The sequence below is a fragment of the Podarcis bocagei genome, assembly GCF_964188305.1.
Source record: "Podarcis bocagei genome assembly, chromosome: 15".
NCBI classification, from domain to species: domain Eukaryota; kingdom Metazoa; phylum Chordata; class Lepidosauria; order Squamata; family Lacertidae; genus Podarcis; species Podarcis bocagei.
In genome coordinates, this window is record NC_138141.1 from 13,247,397 (window position 1) to 13,266,608 (window position 19,212).

The 19,212-nt window shown below is 41.1% G+C and overlaps 1 protein-coding gene and 1 long non-coding RNA gene across 14 annotated transcripts in view; one reads left to right on the forward strand and one right to left on the reverse strand.

The window, feature by feature from the left end:
* LOC308574303 overlaps positions 1 to 19,212 on the forward strand; it is a 397,067-nt gene that overhangs the window by 198,560 nt on the left and 179,295 nt on the right. The window lies entirely within an intron of this gene.
* The window catches only part of LOC308574241 (uncharacterized protein), an 83,582-nt gene that overhangs the window by 12,626 nt on the left and 51,744 nt on the right, over positions 1 to 19,212 (reverse strand). For 6 of the 13 annotated variants that reach the window (XR_014002363.1, XR_014002364.1, XR_014002366.1 and 3 more), the window contains one exon: positions 193 to 301. The exons of 5 other annotated variants lie outside the window; for them this stretch is intronic. The gene's annotated coding sequence lies outside the window, so the exon portion shown is untranslated. The remainder of the gene's footprint in view (positions 1 to 192; positions 302 to 19,212) is intronic. 2 more of the 13 variants (XR_014002362.1, XR_014002368.1) reach the window with 1 other exon arrangement.

Here is a 19,212-nt window from a genome sequence, read left to right on the forward strand (position 1 = left end):
CAGGAGTAGGCTGATTAATAGTTTCAATTCAGTCACCAAGGCTAGGTGCAGTGTTTCTGTTATCTACCCTCTTCCCATCCAGCCCCTACATTCTTGCATGTATCCTGCTTATTGAGTGTGAAATTTAATGAGCTCCAGCCAAATGAAGATGATTTCGAAATGCGTTCACTCTGGTTGTGTCATCTTGCTCACCTCGATTCCAGCCTTCTGTAAAATGCTCCCTGTGACAGATGTTTACCGCTTCGCTCCAATCTCACTCCTCCAATTTACTTTGTCATTCCCACTGTAGACAGAGATTGGCCTATCAAATAAGTTTCATTTATTTGTGCTTAGCATGCATAATGTTTATTTTCTTTTGTCTTATCACTGTTTATCCAGATTACTTGTAGCATCTTAACGTGTATTCTGGTTAATGCTATTCAAACAGAGCCTATTGGGCTGGATTCTTAAGCAATCAAGTTCACAGACAACAACTTGGAAGAAATTGCTTCCAATGTATATAAGGCAAGCAGGAAATTGAAGGCTTCTCTCAGTGAGGCTAGAAACCCCCAATTCTTAGAAAAAGCTTTATGAAAAAATACTTTTATTCCAAAGGACTCTATGTGACTTTTCTGCTTTGTATAATGTCTGGTCATAAATGTTGGTGGCAAACAAGTATTAAGTTGTAGCCAGCAATGTGAAAATACATGTAAATGAAATGGAAGGCAACAAAGGAAGTGTATTTAATATTTCAGCTGCACCAACTATATACTTGGAAGGAATTCCTCCATGTTGCCAAGTCACAACATAAGGATAAGGAAATAGCTTTATACCAATTCAGACTATAGCCCCTTTTAGCTCTGGGTCATCTACTGATAATGCATCTGTTGTGTTCCAGAGAAGGTTATTTCCTAGCACTATTGGAGATAGTGAACTAGAAATCTTCTGTATACAACACACATGCTCCATCACCAATAGCTCCTCCTTAAGGATCTGGACCACGACTAGGAACAAAGGACACTGACTCATTCCCAATGAAACCATTGGTCCATCTTGCTCAGTACTATACTAGCTACACTGGACAGGTTTGCGTGTAATGCTAAGGCAAAAACTAAGGTTTAGTGCAAATGCTGGCTCTCAGAAAGAGATTGCAGCAGTTTTGTTCTTGGCTACAGGTTAAGGAGGACAGAGTTTAACCACATTATTGGGTTCTGACAACACACTCAGCCAAATGTTGGCTTGGTGACTGTAATATGCAGGGTTAAAGGAATCAAGCAGGAGCAAACTGTTGCAAGCCGCTTCAAACATTTCTTGAGATGGTGGGATATAAAAAACCAAAACAAATAGATAAATATGCTGTCAGTTAACTGTCAGCATTGAATCTGACAGAATGGAAAGATGACATTAAAGACAAGTCCAAGAGTAGTGTTCACTCTGAGTAAATGATATAGATGAATATACATAAATCACCATGAAACAACAAGCATGTTGTTGGACTGCCAACTCTTCTCAGCCCCAGCCTGCATGGGCAACGGCCAGAGGTGATGGGAGTGGGAGTCCAATGATGTTTGGAGGGCTACTTGTTCCCAACCCTGCTGCAGGCCAAAGAAAGAACCTTAGGCAATATGGAGCTGCCTTGGTGCTTTGTACCCAGGGGAAATGAAGCTTGTCTCCTACATGAAACAGTGGAAAGCCCCAAATATGACACATTCACAAAACTCTGCACCTGGAGCTTAAATGACACGGACAAAGAACACACCTTTTATCCTCAGTTAAACAACGCTGAAACTTTTCCTTCCTGCGCCGCAATATTCATTATAGTTAACATAGTGTACAATCCTCACACACAAATATGCAGCAAAAGAATGGAAACTACATTCTTAAGCCACCCTAACTCAAAAGTGTATTTAAAGGGTTTTAAGACATGATTAATCTGTGATGTTGAATATTATGCCCTAAAGCACCACTGAGCCACCTCCTGAGACCCATTCCTGAGTGGCAGTGCAGAAGCATTGGGACCTGCCAAGCTCCTATAGCTGGATTATCATGAGACGTCCTCAGGACATCAGCATCAGTCCCAGCATGAACCAGGACCAGATGACCTGGGACAGCCTAACATCTAACATGGTGTCTCAGGTAGTTCTAATGATATCTTTGCTCCTGCAAAGAAGCAAAGGAGAATGGAAGGATATTATCACATAGTTAAAGTTCATGTCTGAATTTTAAAACTATTTCATATTGTTTTATTTATTGCATGACTTGTAATTTTACTGCATCTTTATTTTGCATTGATATTATTTATTTATTTCATGAAAGTTATACACCACTTGAATGTAAAAAGCCTCAATGCGGTTTACAGAAAGATAAAGCGGGGGGGGGGGGAATCACAACCATACTCTAAAACATGCAGAAGTTAAAATACTAAAACAGATTAAAATTACCTCAACTTTCTAAGCCTCTGGGTAGGTTAGTGGGCACATGTGGGGTAAGGCAATCTTGTAGATAAACTGGTCCCAAGTTGTTAATATGCATTACTGTTGTTCATGCTTTGAGGGCCTTTGAGCCCAAAAGGAACACATAAATAAACCATACAACACCATAGCTAGGGCACCTTGAGGCAATCCCAAAGATCTTACTGAAATGCAGTAGATCTGATATGCTTCCACTGGATTCATCCTACAGCTCTCGAATCCCCACAATAAACATGAATCACAGTTAGCACAGTTAGGATAAGCACAGTTAGGATCAAACTTTCCCTAGTATTTCAAGGTGGGGGCCAGGCCAGCAGGGAATAACCAGGCTGAGTACAGTGATACCTCGGGTTACAGACACTTCAGGTTACAGACGCTTCGGGTTACAAACTCCGCTAACCCAGAAATAGTACCTTGGGTTAAGAACTTTGCTTCAAGATGAGAACAGAAATCGTGCGGCGGCAGCGGGAAGCCCCATTAGCTAAAGTGGTACCTCAGGTTAAGAACAGTTTCAGGTTAAGAACGGACCTCCAAAGCGAATTAAGTTCTTAACCCGAGGTACTTAGATTTTCAGCTGCTGTATGGAAGCTACTGATGCAATAGGTTCATAGTCCTACTCCTAGTCTATTGTACTCCTGGACAGTTCCTGCTCAGCACTGGTTATTCTGGCTGCTGATATTGCTGGAGAGCTCCCTTGCCTGGTTCAGAAGACATGAGGGAATCTGCTTCTCTGTAGTGCAATGCTACAACAATGTAGTATTAGCACGTGTGCCATATAGATCCAAGGCTCACACACACAACACTGCAACATTGGTTTGCATTTAAAAAATGTGGAGGTTAACTGCTTCCTTACCTGACATTCTGGCCCAGGGCGGGGGGCAGGGAACCCAGCTGGAGGCATCTCCTATCTTCTCTTCTAAACCCACTGTTTGATTATTGTCCAAACCCACAGATTCAAGAGTACAGAAGCACAGGCTGCATGCACCTAACTTTGTGCAAGATCATGGCCATAGGGGTGTGTAAGGCTGTATTCTTTAAGGATACACCAGGCTTCTATGCTGATAAGAAATTAAATAATTTTGCATATAGCCAATTTACATTTTTGCAGCTTCACTTTGATTTACAATGAACTCCCTCTCTTATATACTCTAAGGCTCTTTAGGCAGAACCACAACTCAATGGTAAAGCACACAATTTACATGCAAAGTAGTCCCAGTTTCAAGCCCCCACATCTCCAAGTGAAAAGGATCTCAGATCTCAGCTGATGAGAAAGACTCTCTGCCTGAGACCCCGAAGAACCACAGAGAAGACAATATTAGTCAAGACCATTAATCTGATCTCATATAAGGGAACTTCCTATGCTCCCAAGTTCCTTAAACATAACAGCTCTGGCTAAGATTTGACCAAGAAGATTTCTGTGCATTCATCTGAGGATTGGCCCTGAGTTGATTGGGCTGGATTAAGAGAAACCTGAGAATGGAAACCTGAGAATGGTAATGCTACATTGAAAAGAACATAGGCACTTATAACGCAAGAAGCTGCCTTACCCTGAGTCAGCCTGCTAGTCCATTTAGTTCAGTGGTGCCTATACTGACTGGCAGCAGCTCTCCAAAATTTTAGACAGGTTTCTGTCCTAGCCCTACCTAGAGATTCTGGGGGTTGCACCTGGGACCTTCTGCATGAAAAACAGATTATTTTCCACTGATCTTCAGCCATGTTATGTCTTAACATAATATCCTTATCATTTCTCGATGGATAATCTTGTATGCAGACCCAGCAGGAACTGAGGATGTCACTCATGGCATTGTTCCCAGAAAAGTTATGTTGAGGAATACCCAAACCCAACATAACTCTTCAATGTATATATGATCATGGGACCACTTCAAAAAATCTCATTACATACGCACCAAATGTCACCTCAAAATCAGAGCTGAAGCATTTCAAGAGCAAACATGGCTTGGCATAAGGGGTCGATTCCCCTTACATTCACAGATGTGAATCAAAAGTGACACTTAATGGATTTAAGTCAGTAATTTACATCAGGTGCACTCCATGCCATATAATTTACGCAGAAAGCCAAAGTTGGAGGATGACTGTGTGAGTCACAACAGGACTAGCTGTGTCCTTCTTTTGAAATTGACTGTTAGTTTTCAATTATTCTAGCAGAGGCATCTTTTATGAGGAAATTAGGTGCCACTTACGGACATTGGAACTGGAGCAATCGTTAGAGCAGATGCCCCGTTGATCAAGCTGGAAATACAATTCCAGGCAGGTTTGGCTTCCTTGTGTCAAGACAGACAAAGAAATGTGCTTGTCCCTTGCAATAAGCTGCCCGATTTGTCCCCATTAATCTGCTCAGCAAACAGCAAGGCTGGGGATCTGGCTGTGAATGGCCAGAAGGTTGTATTCTTGTTAGTAGATTTATTACAGGAGACATCACCGCTAATTGTCCCTTTATTCTGTGATTAGTATTTGTTTGCTCAGGGCTTTCCAAAAGGAGGTTAGCTTCTCTTGTCAGATGGTTTACATAGCCTTTTCCCAAACATCACTCCAAGCAGTAGTGTTAGCATTGGGAGTGCTAATCCTCTTTGATCCCCCTGAGTTTTGTTTTTTTTTTTAATCTGTTCAAACTGAAGGAGGTCTCTCTCCTCCTCACATGCTGGTTCAGGCAGTATTTTCACTTCATTAAAATTTTAAAGATTGACAGTTGACTTATCATTTTCTCCATCTTTTGCACTCTCGGAAATTTGCCAGGCCATTCGCTCAGATGTGTCAAAGGCATCTGCACATATTGCATCCAGATGCACGTGGGAAAGCTTGTGTATGATCTCTCTCTATATATATATTTATCTGAAAGGGAAAGAGGGGTGCTTTTAATGTTGCAAGCCAGCTATCTTTCTGGGCGCTTACACATGTTAAAATATTTGCATGGAAGTGGTCTGCATGTGCATGCATAAGAAGGCTCTTGATAATTTATATCCTCCAGAGGACTGGGCTCTAGTCCACGAAAGCTCACACCACAATAAATCTGCTAGTTTTTAAACGTGCCACAATATTCGTTATGATTTATATATGTGCGTGCTTAATTGATGTGATATGTGCAATATCTCTCTCTTTAGGACCTATGCGTGTTAGAACATTTCTATGTAATGCAGTTTTCTATATTAACTGTTTACTCTATGATCTCATATACATATGAAAGAGATTTTGGTGCGACTGTCGTAAGTCCAAAATCAATCTGGTAGAGTTGTCCTTCTATTCCTCTAAGGCTCAGTTCAGAGGTAACAGGAAACCAGTTTCCCACTACATAAATAAGCCCTACAGTGCACCTGGGGCTCACACACTTTCCCCTCTGCAGAGAAGGGGATTGATTTTTTATTTATTTACTGCATTTATAACCCCATCTTTTTATCCAAGGAACAAGGTGGAGTACTTGGTTCTCCCCCTATTCATTTACTCCCAGCAACAATTCTGTGGGGTAGGTTAGGCTGAGAGGCAGTGACTGGCGCAAGGTCATCCAGTGAGCTTCATGGCTAAGTGGGGATTTAAATCCTGGTGTCCCAGGCCCTACTCTGACACTCTAGTCACAACACCACATGGACTCTCTTCTGTTTTGGGTTTTTAAATGGCCACAGCAAGTGGCATATGAAAGAGAATTAGAGGGAAGGGGTGAGCACAAAGGTCTAACACAGTGTTCCCCAACCTTGGGCCTCCAGCTGTTTTTGGACTACAATTCCCATCATCCTTGACCACTGGTCTTGCTAGCGAGGGATGATGGGAGTTGTAGTCCAAAAACAGCTGGAGGCCCAAGGTTGGGGAACACTGGTCTAACGCTCAGGCTGGCTCATTTACATCCTATCCAGAGCAAAGTCTCTGCGCTTTGGGTGATATTAATATACAATGATTAGGATGAGGTAAACTAAGACTGCACACATATACATTTAAAGCGCATACTCCCCAAAAGACGAATCATGGGAACTGTAGTTAACCCCCTCCCGAGTTACAATTCCTAGTACTCTCAACAACTAGTTTCCAGGATCCTTGAGGTTTATGTGTGCTTTAAATGCATGGTGTGTACACAGCCCTTGTTTCAATCAATCCTTAATGTTGTGTTATTTGCTAGCAGCAGCCCACCCAGTGTTTAAAATCCAAAGAAGCGGGCAAAATGTTGAGATATAGAGGGAGAATAACTAATTTGGTTACAGAAATCTGTGCTCTTCTCGTTGTGAACTCAAAGTCCAGCCAGCTTTTCTTTTACCAATGACTCCATCCATTAATTTAGTAGCATAAAATCCAGAGGCCTTCTAAGGCTCAGAGAGTGAAACCTTAGAATTACATTTGATACCTGTTAACGGAAAAATCCGAGGGCTCCCTTGGACAAAAACAAAGACACCAACCAGGATTACTTGGAGCAAAATAGCAGCCTGTAGGCTTGGCCTTTATTGAACTGTTGCAACAGGGTGCTCCCCTCACTTGCAGGAGAGAGGAAAGACCAGAAAAATGGTGTGCAAGACCTTATAAAGACTTTTGAAATTGCCACCCTGTAGATCAAGACCACCCCCAGAAACATCATACATACATCACAGAAGGGGTGTAACCTAAGACCACCCCTCAGATACATACATCACAGAAAGGAGGGGTTGAGGGAGTTGTGGTGGTAACCTGAGTGTCCTGTCACCTGGCTGGTTCCCCCTTTCCCCCTCCCCATGAGTACTTTCCAGGTGACAGAGGGGAATTTGCAGTTTCCTGCCCCCAGAGGGAAGAGCTGATCATTGTCCTTTGTTCCAGTCCGTGCTGAATCCACTCCCATATGCAAGTTCTTTGTGATCTTGATGGTCTTCTGTCTAGGACCATCAGGGTTGGCAAAGCAACTGGGCAGGGCTCCTGTGGATGTGCTGGGATGCTCAAGGGATTATGGCTGCCCTGTATCAAACCTTCCCCATTTTGTAGTCCCTCCTTCATGGAGTAAAATAAAAGTGGAACACTGCAAATCCGATGTATGGTTGATTTTCTATGAATTTATAACAGAAGCGTAGCGTATGTAGTGTGTGAGTTTGAGTGTGTGTGAAGTTTGTACAAACTGAATGATTGGGGGGGGGGTTCCTGCTACAATACCTAAACAATCAAAACATTTTTAACAAACCAGAGCAGTAAAACAATGCTCAGAAAAATAATGCAAATAACACGAACATATACACTAGAAGCACAGCATGGGACATATGAGATAACACAAAAGGCATGGTTCATGGGAGTAGCTAGGATTTTTGTTGGGGGGCAGAACTTGGTTGGGGGGCAGAACTGACATGATTGGGCAGTTAGTTAAGTATTTCTATTGCTTTACTTGATCGAGTGGGGGGGGGAGGGGGAAATCTGCCACCCCCGACTATGCCCATGAGATGGTTCATGAAATACCAAATCATTGCATGAGCAAGACCTAGACATGCATGATCCCGCCACCCTCCGCTTACATATTCTAATTCACTCCTATGCTTCCTGTTTCTCAGAAAACCATGGTTTGCTGTTACTGCCAAACCAAGCAAATTAAGGTTTAAGCAAGCCATAGTTTACCCAATTTGAAAGCAATGATTTGCTGACAACCATTAAGCACAGGAGGGAATGAATGCATGTGGGATGAGGGACTGTGTTAGCCCAAGGATAATGCTATGGAATTATGTGTGAAGGAAGACAAAGACTTGTTAAATTCCCAGGATTGTTTGGGATAAGGATCCTAATCTCTTAAAGACGAAGAAATTAATTAAAACATGAAGGTCTCCTAGTGAGGACAACAGACTTCAAATCAAACTAATATCCATTTTCTGAAAGGTGTGGTTATGAGGCCGCTCAGATCAGTGGGATGTCTCTAAGCTATCAAGAACAAAGCCATCAATTAGGTAATCTGGGCCTTCCCAGTCAGTAAGAATCATAGAGTAGTGTGAAGAATTCCTCATCTTGAGAGGCCTTTGAAGTACATAGGGCAGTGATTTGCATGAGACAAGCTAAAATAGGAACAAAGACTCCCTTGGAAATCAGGGCTAGCTTTCAGATACACAGAATGAAGCAAGATTTTGGAATTCATCCAATAGAGAGCATTCTGAGACAAAGAGAAATTACAGGAAGAAAATATAGAAGAATTTCATTTATTCCACAATTGCACATTCAGGGTTTCTTCTAAAGGGGGTGAGGGCATTTGGAGGAACAAATTGTTTAAAAGTGAAGAGCTGGATAGTTGGAGTAGAACGTAGAAATGAGTAGAAAGACTAATTCATTTCAGGTACCAGTTTCACCAACTGGAAAAGTGGCAAGCACACAGCATTACTTCCCCCAAGTTAGAACCCTTTTCACATTTTGCGAACTGAGCTTCCTGTCCCAACTATGGACAGAATTAAAACTATTTGAGTACAATGTGGGTCTAACCTAGACTGTTATTCCCAATGGAAAAAAATATTAAAGGATTGCACCAAGCTTGCCATGGCAAATTTATGCAACAGATTTATTTTAAAAGATATAAAGAATATGCTTTGGAAAGAGGTGTGAATATGGCCTTGGTCCCCATACTTTAGTAGGTTTAATTTTGTTAAAAGCCGAAGTGAAAGCCAAGAATATCTGCCAGCATTTTTTGAATATAATGTGATCTTACTTGTATCTTTACCAGGATACAGTTCTTAAGGGCATTTTAAATAAAAACTATAATTCATTTTTATGAATTTGGACATGCACAATCCCTCCACAATGAAAATAAGAAGCATGGCTCTGAAATACTAACAACTTTGCGATTCGGCAGGCACCTTTTGCGCCTCCCCTACTCGCGGGGAAACCTGGTTTCGGGGATCCGGAGCGACGTGGGGTGAGTGGCGCGGTGCTTTGAATCGTCTGCTTCTTCCACGGAGCGAAGCCGCATAGCTGTTGCCGGAGAGCATTGACTTTTTCCTGTGGACAATTTGACTCCAAAGTAATTACCCGTGAGTAGAGCTGAGATGGGAGAATCGGATTTTAAAAGTTTAATTTTGCATCGAAACGGGGAGGTTCAAAACAGGAAGTGTGCCTTCCCTACTTGTAAACAGACTGAGGCAAGGAGGCTGTAGGCTGAAGTCTTGGAAAGCCTTTGTAAAAGCCTAAATTTCCATCGGTAAAGAGCATAAAACCCCCCTTGGAGGCAGGAGAAGAGGGGGGGGAGTTGTGGACTGAGTATGCCTGCAGGAGAGAGTGGAGGGAGTAAAAATAAAGCCGCTCTGACCCTGGAAACGGGCTGCCAGTAGGACTGACGTTTCGGAATGTTCATTGACAGCACTTAGAACGTTCCTTGACAGCTAGCAAAGGAAGAGAAATACATTGTTTCTATTGTCTCCGGCTGCTTCTAAAAAGGAGTAAAAAGTAACTGAAATCTGAAATTAACTTTGGATTGTATGAGTTGTGTTTAAAGGGGACATTGTTTCCCTCTAGTGGAAATCTCTGAAATTGGTTACTTTATAAGAGCTGGGCTAGGGGGATTTCCAGCTGCAAGATAAGAACTGTGAGACTCTGAGATTGACCTTGAATTTCTCAAGTGTTATGGTAAATGGAAAGGAAAAAAAACAGGTGAAATGTCGACAGAAGAGGCCTTAGTGGTCGCATTAGTGAAAATAAACGATTCGTTGGAACAGCTTCACAGGAAAATAGACAATCTGGGGGGGAAAGGTGAACATCAACACAGAAACCATTCAGAGATCGATACAGGAATTTACTTCGACACGGCAAACTGCGGATGAAGTCAGGGAGAAAACCCTTGCTGATGAATATAAAACAATACAACTGGAGTGTGAAAGAGCCCCATCCATTCAAAGGCAATTCGATGTGACATCTGTTATGATGGAACTTAAAGAAAAACAGAAGAATTTGAGGACCAGAGCCCTACCTGAATTGGGAAAGGAAAGCCTGACAGAGCTTCAGGAGGAGACTGGACTAACATCGGTTGAGAAAGAGAGGCTTTTGGGGGCCAGTACGACCGCCAAAAATGTGAATTTATTTAAGGGTAACTGTGAAGGACGTTGGATTGAAGAGAAGGGGGATTGGGAAATATGGACAAATCTGAAGTTGCTATTGTTGGGCCGAGTCGTTGTGGTGGGGATGAGGGTTGCTGTGATGCCGGGGATGTTGCTTTTGTTTCAAATAGTGCAAGTTTTGGATGGGATGGATTGTATCAGGAGGTGGCAGAAGGATGTTTTTGGAGTTGTTTGGCAGGGCAGGAAGCCTCGAGTAAAACTTAAGATATTGACGGATGCTAAAGAAGGAGGTGGACCTGCCCTGCCAGACCCCTAAACTTTGTTGTGAACCATCTGCTCTTTGCTGGCTGAGAGAATGGTTGTCTCCTGGAAGCACAGAAGTGTTGGATAATGGCAGATGAAGTTGATGGACTAGATAGAATTGGCGGAAAAGACTGGCAAGATCCGAGACCAGGGAGAAGAGTCGGTGGAAGAAGACTGGGAAAAGTTTAATGCTTAGTTATAGAAATATTGTAAAATTAATGAATGTTAGAAGAACGTTGGAATGAAGTTATATGGCTTCAGTAGAAATGCTATAAGGAATTAAGTATAAATAGATTAATAGAGTATTAAAGGAAAATAAGGTTAAAATGTGTTAAGATAATTTAAAAAAAAATGTGTTAAGATAATTATAGGATAGAAAATAGGGGAAGATGGATAGGAATTGGAATTAAGTATAAATAGATTAATTGAGCTTTAAAGGGAAAAATATGGTTAGAAAGTGTTAAGACAATTATAGGATAGAAAACAGAGGAAGATGGAAAGGAATTGCTGAAACAATTAACAGAAGTGGAATACAAAAAGGGAGGTGTGAGGAGGTCGAGGAAATAAGGGAAAGAAAGATAAGATGTTGAAATTGAAATTTTAAATGGTTTTTTTTGTTTTTTTTGTTTTGTCTTGTTTGTTTCTTTTATTATGTTTCTTTTTTATTATGTATTGTATTGTATTGTATTGTATTGTATTGTATTGTATTGTATTGTATGTTTTTTTCATTTTTTGGCTTTTTTGTAGTGTTGTGTTTAATTTGTTGGAAATTTAATAAATATTATTTTTTAAAAAATGAAATACTGACACCTTTGCAAATAATTTTATAAGACACTCACAGTGAGATTCTAACCCTGTCTACTCAGAATTAAGTCCTACTGAATTCCATATGGATTACTCTCAGGTGAGTGGGGTTAGAATCACACCCTGGAGTCCCATTCCTATGCACAAATGCATTCAAGACAATGTTTTGAAATATTCCCATGTTTGCTTGTTTATTTTGTTTACTGTCATTCACCATAAAGTCCCAGAATGAATTACAATATAACAATACAAAACCTGTTAAAACAATATTGAAGCAGACACCCTTGGCTAAACTCTACAGGTGGTGCAAATATTCTGATTTGGAAATTATTTAACCACCTTTTAAAGCCATTTAAGTAGGTGAGCTTCAGTTAACATGGATAATAAAACCATCAAATCTGGAGACTTCCGGGTTAGTGCCTCCGGCAATGGCGGATTTCCTCTGATCGGGAGGAATCCGCTTCGTGGAAATTAGGATCTGGACCGCCACGGCAAGGCGGAGACGCATCAAAAACCACAGGCGGGAGAAGCCTGTGGACGTGGGATTCGGCAGGCACCTTTTGCACCTCCCCTACTCATGGGGAAACCCGGTTTCGGGGATCCGGAGAGACGTGGGGTGAGCGGCGCGGTGCTTCGAATCGACTGCTCTTTTCACGGAGTGAAGCCGCATTGCTGTTGCCAGAGAGCGCTGACTTTTTCCTGTGGACAATTGGACTTTAAACAACTACCCGTGAGTAGAACGGAAAATTGGACTATGAAACATCTTAATTTGGCACCGAAGCAGGAAGGTTCTAAACAGGAAGTCCACCTTCCGCTTTTGTAAATAGTTTGAAGCAAAGACATTGCAAGCTAAAGTCTGGAAAGTCTTTTGCAAAGGACTAAATTTCCATCGGCTAAAACTACTAAACCCCCCTTGGAAGCAGGAGAAGAGGGGGGAAATCTTAGATTGTTCAAGCCTGCAGGAGAGAGAGTAAAGAAAGATAAATTTCCACCGCCTTGAACCTGGGAACGGGTTGCTAGGAAGACAGACTTTTTGGGAAAGTTCATTGACTGTGAATAAAACGTCTGTTGATAGATAGTTAAAAAAGAGAAACATATTGATTCCAATGTTTCCTTTTGCATTTAAAAGGAACAAAATATTTGAAAAACGAAAGTAATTTTGTTGCTGGATCTGCTTTTAAAAGGACGGATACAAATAGAAATTGTTTCCCCTAGAGGGAGCTTTTGAAACTGTTGTTGGAGTCGATCTGGGGAATTCTCCAGCTGTAGAGATTAAAGATCGTGAGAACCAGACATTGACCTTGAACAAGAATGTGCCCAGAAGAAGCCTTAGTGATTGCTTTTTGTAAGACAAGCGCTTTATTGGAACAGCTACATGAGAAGATGGATTTGATGACTGTTGCAGTTAATAATTTTGGACAAACAGTGAATACCTATATAGAAACCACTCAGGAACCGACCCAGGAATCTGCTTTGACAGGGCAAGTTGTGCAGAAGACAAAGGAGGAGGTTGCTGTTGAACCTCAAGTAATACAAGTGGAGAAAGCCGCGGCCTTGCAGGAGCATAAGCTGTTGTTTTTGATGACCGAACCTGGAGAAAGTCAGATTTGGAGAGATAGAGTCTCGTTTGGATTGGAGATGGGAAATTGGATAGATCCTCCTATGCAGGGCTGTTCTGGCTTCTGGGATCTGGTTCTGCGCCAGGGGGAGTCTGGAGTTGTCGGGGCCTTTAACTTTGGAGGGACTTTGAAACATGCCTTGAAATACCTTTTGGATTTTAGTGCTGACTATGGAGAATGGGCTGACCTGTCGAGAAGGGCTAAAGACATTGTTAGGTTGGAGTCTCCCCGAGATCTACTCCTCAGCGATAAAGGAAGGAAATTAAGAACAAGACGAGCAGAAGATAAAGTAAAATATGAAGATCTGCAGAAGGGACATGGAAAAGAGTTAAGAGCCTCGGATAGAAGATCACCAGGTTGATGGACTAAATGGAATGGATAGAAAGGACTGACAGAACCCGAGACCAGGAAGAAGAGACTGTGGATGAAGATTGGAAGAAAGTTTAAAAATTCATTTAGAGAAATATTGTAAAATTAATGAGTGTTAGAAAAAATGTTGGAATGAAACTATTTGGCTTTAGTAGAAATGCTATAAGGAGTTATGTAGAAATAAGTTTTAAGTTTTAGAGCTTTTTATGGTAAGAAAAGGTTAAAATAAATTAAGACAATTTAATGACAGAACATAGTGAAAGATGGAAAGGATTTGCTGAGATAATTAATAACTAGAATACAAAAAAGGGAGGTGTGAGGAGGTTGATGAAACAAGATAACGAAAGATAAAGATTTGGGAATATTGGATTTGTTTTTAATTTTTTGTTTGCTTTTCTTTTTGATGTATTGTGTGTTTTGTTCTCTTCTTTCTTTTTATTGACTTGTATTGTTTAATTTCTTTTTTTCTTTCTTTTCTTTTTCTTTTTTTCTCTGTAATTTTAAATTCTCAATAAATATCATTTTTTTAAAAAAAATAAAACCATCAAATCTGTAGAACAGCAGCAACATATAAAAACCCCAGAATTAAGAAAAGTTAACTGCAAAAAATAAAAGTCAAATTTAGGGGGCTAAACATGGTTATCTTAAGGTGATACTTGAGGAAGTAATTTATCAAATCTGATGAGGCAGAGTTCCGCAGCCTAGATACCCCCTTTGAGAACCCTCTTTTGTGTGATACTGCTACTCTGTACTTCAGCTGCTAGATCCATGGTCAATCAGGAGAGGTCAAACTAGGTTTCTGCAGGTAAAATCCCAACTCCTTTCCTCCTAAACCCATCTGCAAATTGATGTATGTTAACACAGAACATAAACAGACTCCAAGGGATACAATACTGATCAATTTTAGCCATGACACAATATCAAGGCACATGAGTGCAATCAAATATATATTTCAGCATGCATGACAATACACTCCTATAGAGATCTGCAAGTGTCAACCACTTGCATGCTGCCCTTCAATCTGATAGATAAGAAAGGGACACTATCCCTCGTGGCCAAAGTTTACCCCCTGGAGACTAACTAGTGCTAGAAAAGATCCCCACCAGCAGCCCAATTCCAATTTATTTCAACAGCACAGAAATACTTTGATTATGGGGCTCCTAATTGTGAGCATGGTACCTCTCAGTCTCAGTGTATCTCTCTCGCTTTTACGAGTCGTGGTAGAAGCTGTTCCTGTCAGATATGAACTTTAGCAGCTGTATAAATATTGATGACTGCAATAATTTGTGTTCTGCATATGCTCTCCTTAAAGCTATAGTGTAATCCTCTAGCTAGGGCTACGTTGCATAGAAAGGAGCCAGTCTCCATTTGCATGGTAATGAAGTGTCTCTGAAGGTGCTCTCTGGAATTGTTAGCCACACAGCCGAGTAGCTAATGGATATGGAGGCAAGACTTTGGGGGGAATTAATACTTCCAGACAATCTAATCAACTCATGCAGTGATATGCATTTGCAACCAAGGAAGATGGGTGACCTATTATCAAAAATGAAATGCGGTCTCCAACTGTTAGCACAGATCACAAGGAAGTTGCAGCTGGGAGCAAACTGCACTATATTCTACAAGATGAAAAATGAAAACAGTACCTGTCCCCAAGTCTAGTGGAGGAATAGCCCTGGATTCATAAAATGGAAAGTAAATACAGTACATCACACCAAATTTTGACAGAGTAAATCTCTACTCCTAGCTACCCAATACCGAGCCACCACTTTTGCTATGTATTTGTAACATAACAGGGCATCCAACAGATTCCAAGGGTAGAATAATGGGTAATTTTAGCCATTGGAAGTTATCTCAGGACACAGGAATCAGTTGGTCCAAGTACTCTGATGACCATACATTATTTTCTGACTGTGTTTTTGTTCCTACTTTACAGGGTTTTTCTATATCTAAACTTTAGAGATGTGACAACCTTCAAGCTGTTAATTCTACAATCCAGGGCCCCACCCCATATAGATATATTTACTTTGAGGAAACCAACACATTAATATTTCTTTCTAGTAGCAGTTCAGGCTTCTTTTAAACTATTGTAGTTTGCTTTACATGAAGCATATCACTCACATGCTCTTAGGCCAGGCCCTCTTTAGCACTGCTCTACTGAATTCTTTCTGTATTCCCCCACGCAGAAGGCTTGAGAAATCTGTAAGTTTTTGTGGGGGGTTTTTACATTATTAAGTCTCCTCTTCACATACTTAAAGGACTGCTTCTTCCCCTAAAGAATTCAATAGATAGAGGAAGAAGCAGTCTTTCTGGCAGGCTGAGCACCATGCTACCTTGCAAGAAATGGGAATACAAGTATGTGTATACTGTTCTCACTTCAATATCCCAAAGTCAATATCTATAGAAATTTCAAAGACCCTGTTTGCTTTTTTCTTAAGAGTTCCCCCACCCCTTTGTCATGTTTATCTGATTTTGGAAGGAAATTGGCAAAACTATTATTCTCCTGCAAATCTTAAGTCCTCCGTTCTTTAATACTTCATTTCTCTCTCTGTCATCGTAATGTGTCCAAACATATTATCCCAAGCTGCTTTTAACTTTATAGATAGATATACAGTGGTACCTTGGGTTAAGAACTTAATTTGTTCCAGAGGTCCATTCTTAACCTGAAACGGTTCTTAACCTGAGGTACCACTTTTGCTAATGGGGCCTCCCACTGCTGCCGTGCTGCCAGCGTGCAATTTCTGTTCTCATCCTGGGGCAAAGTTCTTAACCTGGAGCAACTACGTCCTGGTTAGCAGAGTTTGCAACCCGAAGCGTCTGTAACCTGAGGTACCACTGTACAGATTCTCTGCCTCTGAAATTCAAAGAACAGTTTACCACCAACTATAAGTATCTCTTGTGTTATAGTTTCTTCACCATGTACTAGCAGCAAGGGCATTTGTTTTCAGTGACTGCCATTTAGCTGCCTTCTGCTCACTGCAAGCCATTCGCCTCCCCACCCCCTCTCTCAATGCCAGACAGCTCTGAGTGAGCAACTTTCTGATAAAAGTTGGGAGCACACTGAGGTCCTCTGAGCTCTGACTCTGGACCATCTCCTCCAGGTTCCACTTCCTTGAGAGAACTTCAGTCTCAAAGGGCCAACCCTCTGGCCTGAAGATGGGCATTCCTCCTGCACAGCAGCATCAGACCACACATGGAGGAAGCAGCTCTCACACTAACAACATGCAGTCCCATCTGACCCTAGGCTTTGCGAAATGATGACCTTTTAAACATTTCTGAATAGTTGAAATATTTATGAAATGTCACTGATGCCCCAGCTCCTAAATCTTCTTTTCTCACACATGCTGCTTCCTCCAACACACACTGATAGTGCTGCCACTTCTTATCTGTTACATTTCTTCCCAAAGCCTAGGGTCAGGTGGGACTGCATCTTGTTAGTGGGAAGAAATGTAGCAGATTTAAACAACTATAAATCAATGGAGCTAACAAAGAGAAAGTAATAATAATAATAATGATGATGATGATGATGATGATGATGATGAATTTATTATTTATATCCCACCCACTCTGGGCGGCTCCCAACACTTCCCTAAACAAGGGCTGCCTTCAGATGTCTTCTAAAAGTCAGATAGTTATTTCCTTGACATCTGACAGGAGGGCGTTCCACAGGGTGGGTGCCACTACCGAAAAGCCCCTCTGCCTGGTTCCCTATAACCTCACTTCTTGCAGTGAAGGACCCGCCAGAAGGCTGGCGATGGGGGTAGTGATGCTCCTTCAGATATACTGGGCCGAGGTCGTTTAGGGCTTTAAAGGTCAGCACCAATACTTTGAATTGTGCGTGGAAACGTACTAGAAGCCAATGCAAAGAATGCATTACTGACACAAAATATGAATATCTGTGGTTCCCCACATTTTTTGTGAACCATATGAAACTGACATATAATCAGACTATTTTTATATTGTCATAATTGGCTTGCTATCAAGCAAATTTCTCCTGCATGCTTCGGCCATGCCTGCTTTAGTGCATTTCCACTCAGTTCCTTGAAGCATGCAAACATTATCCTTTGCATTCCCCATACAGTATTTCCAACACTGCTATCTTTTGCTGAGGTGTTTAACATAAAGGGAAGAGCGCTTAAATGATCTATGAGGGATGAAAAAATAGAGATGCAAACAGTGCCTTTCTTTCTTGACTCCAAGTACAAACAATGTATGAAGCATGACAATAGAAGCATGACAATAGCTAGGATGGAAGGAGATGCATGACTATTGCTCAGTCAATCACTTCTAGTATTAATGAGCATCATAATCAGGTTTGTATCTAAGTTGTGGGGTACAGACTACTTTCTCCTACACATGCACATACTGCTTGTCAGTCTGGACATAATTATTGCCCTATCTACATGCCACAACATATGCATTCTTTTTTTAAACAGTGAAACCTGAATTCTCTTTCTAGAATTCCATAATTCCAGCTGAAGTGAAATAAAAAATATGGAATGCACTAACAAAAACAAAAAACCAAGAGAGGAATGCAAATCAGGACAGGTTACTCCATTAAGCTGGTGTGGGTGGTAAAAAACCTGAGTCATCATATCTCATTGACTGAGTAAAATCCTTGCCTGCCCAAAGTCTTCAATCCATGGTAGGACTGGGAAAGATCCTTGCTGAAAACCACAGAGAACAATTACCAGTCAGTGTACACAACACGGGCTTAAGGAATTCATTGCCATAATGTTGGCTATCATAGCTAATGCATCAGGTTGGAAACTAAAACTTAGTAAACTAGGAAAATGAGGAAAAAAGGAAGGAAATGGTGGAAATGGGATCAACCGTCACCTGTAGTTGGTACTTTTTATGTTGCTGGTTATTAAGTATCTGGAATGGGAGCACACAGCTGACTTAAAAAGGTAAGTATTAAATGGAAATGTTTCCTTATGCTAGTTAACCACTGGCAAGAACAGAAAAGGTGCTTCCTGGCCAAACACTCACAAAGTCCTGAATAACGGTGAGTGACAAAAATGTACATGGACAAATGACTGAAATACAAAGCTCTGTACTTCAAGTGGCTATGCTTGGAATGTAAATCCCTTTCAGACCAAACTATTAGCATATCCTTAGGGAGACCCCGTAGTCTCTTCCTCTGTTGACTGCTATCTGCTCAGCTGTCTGAAAAGTCATCTGTTTGAATATTTATACATACTGGTATGTAGTGACTGCTTAGTATAAATCATATAGGCAATTTTGCAAGTGAGAGTTCTGTTTATAAAACAAATAAATGAAATGGTTTCAATTGTGAAGAAGACGTTTCAAGGGGGTTATCCATGTTAAAACAGAACTAGTCAGGGAAGATTGAAGGAGATGTGAATTGGCAACAGAGGAAAATGCTACAGCAGGAGACCGGCCCTTCTATTAATGCAGAATAATGATACTGGCGTGCTTCCTCCTGCTGCTGCCCATGTGGGAAGGACTTTCAGCTGGGATCTGCTGATGAATGAGACAGTAGGACATTATCTGCAAATCCCCCATCCACTCCAAGATATAGCAGGTCAAGACTGACTTTCAAATGAGAAAAACACACAGATTTAGGATCAGGTTTTCCGAAGGGTCTTCAACATGCCTTGTTTTCTCTGTAATCATTAGCAACCTTTAGAAGTACAAACCTTGCTTCTCAGAGGGAGAAAACACCCT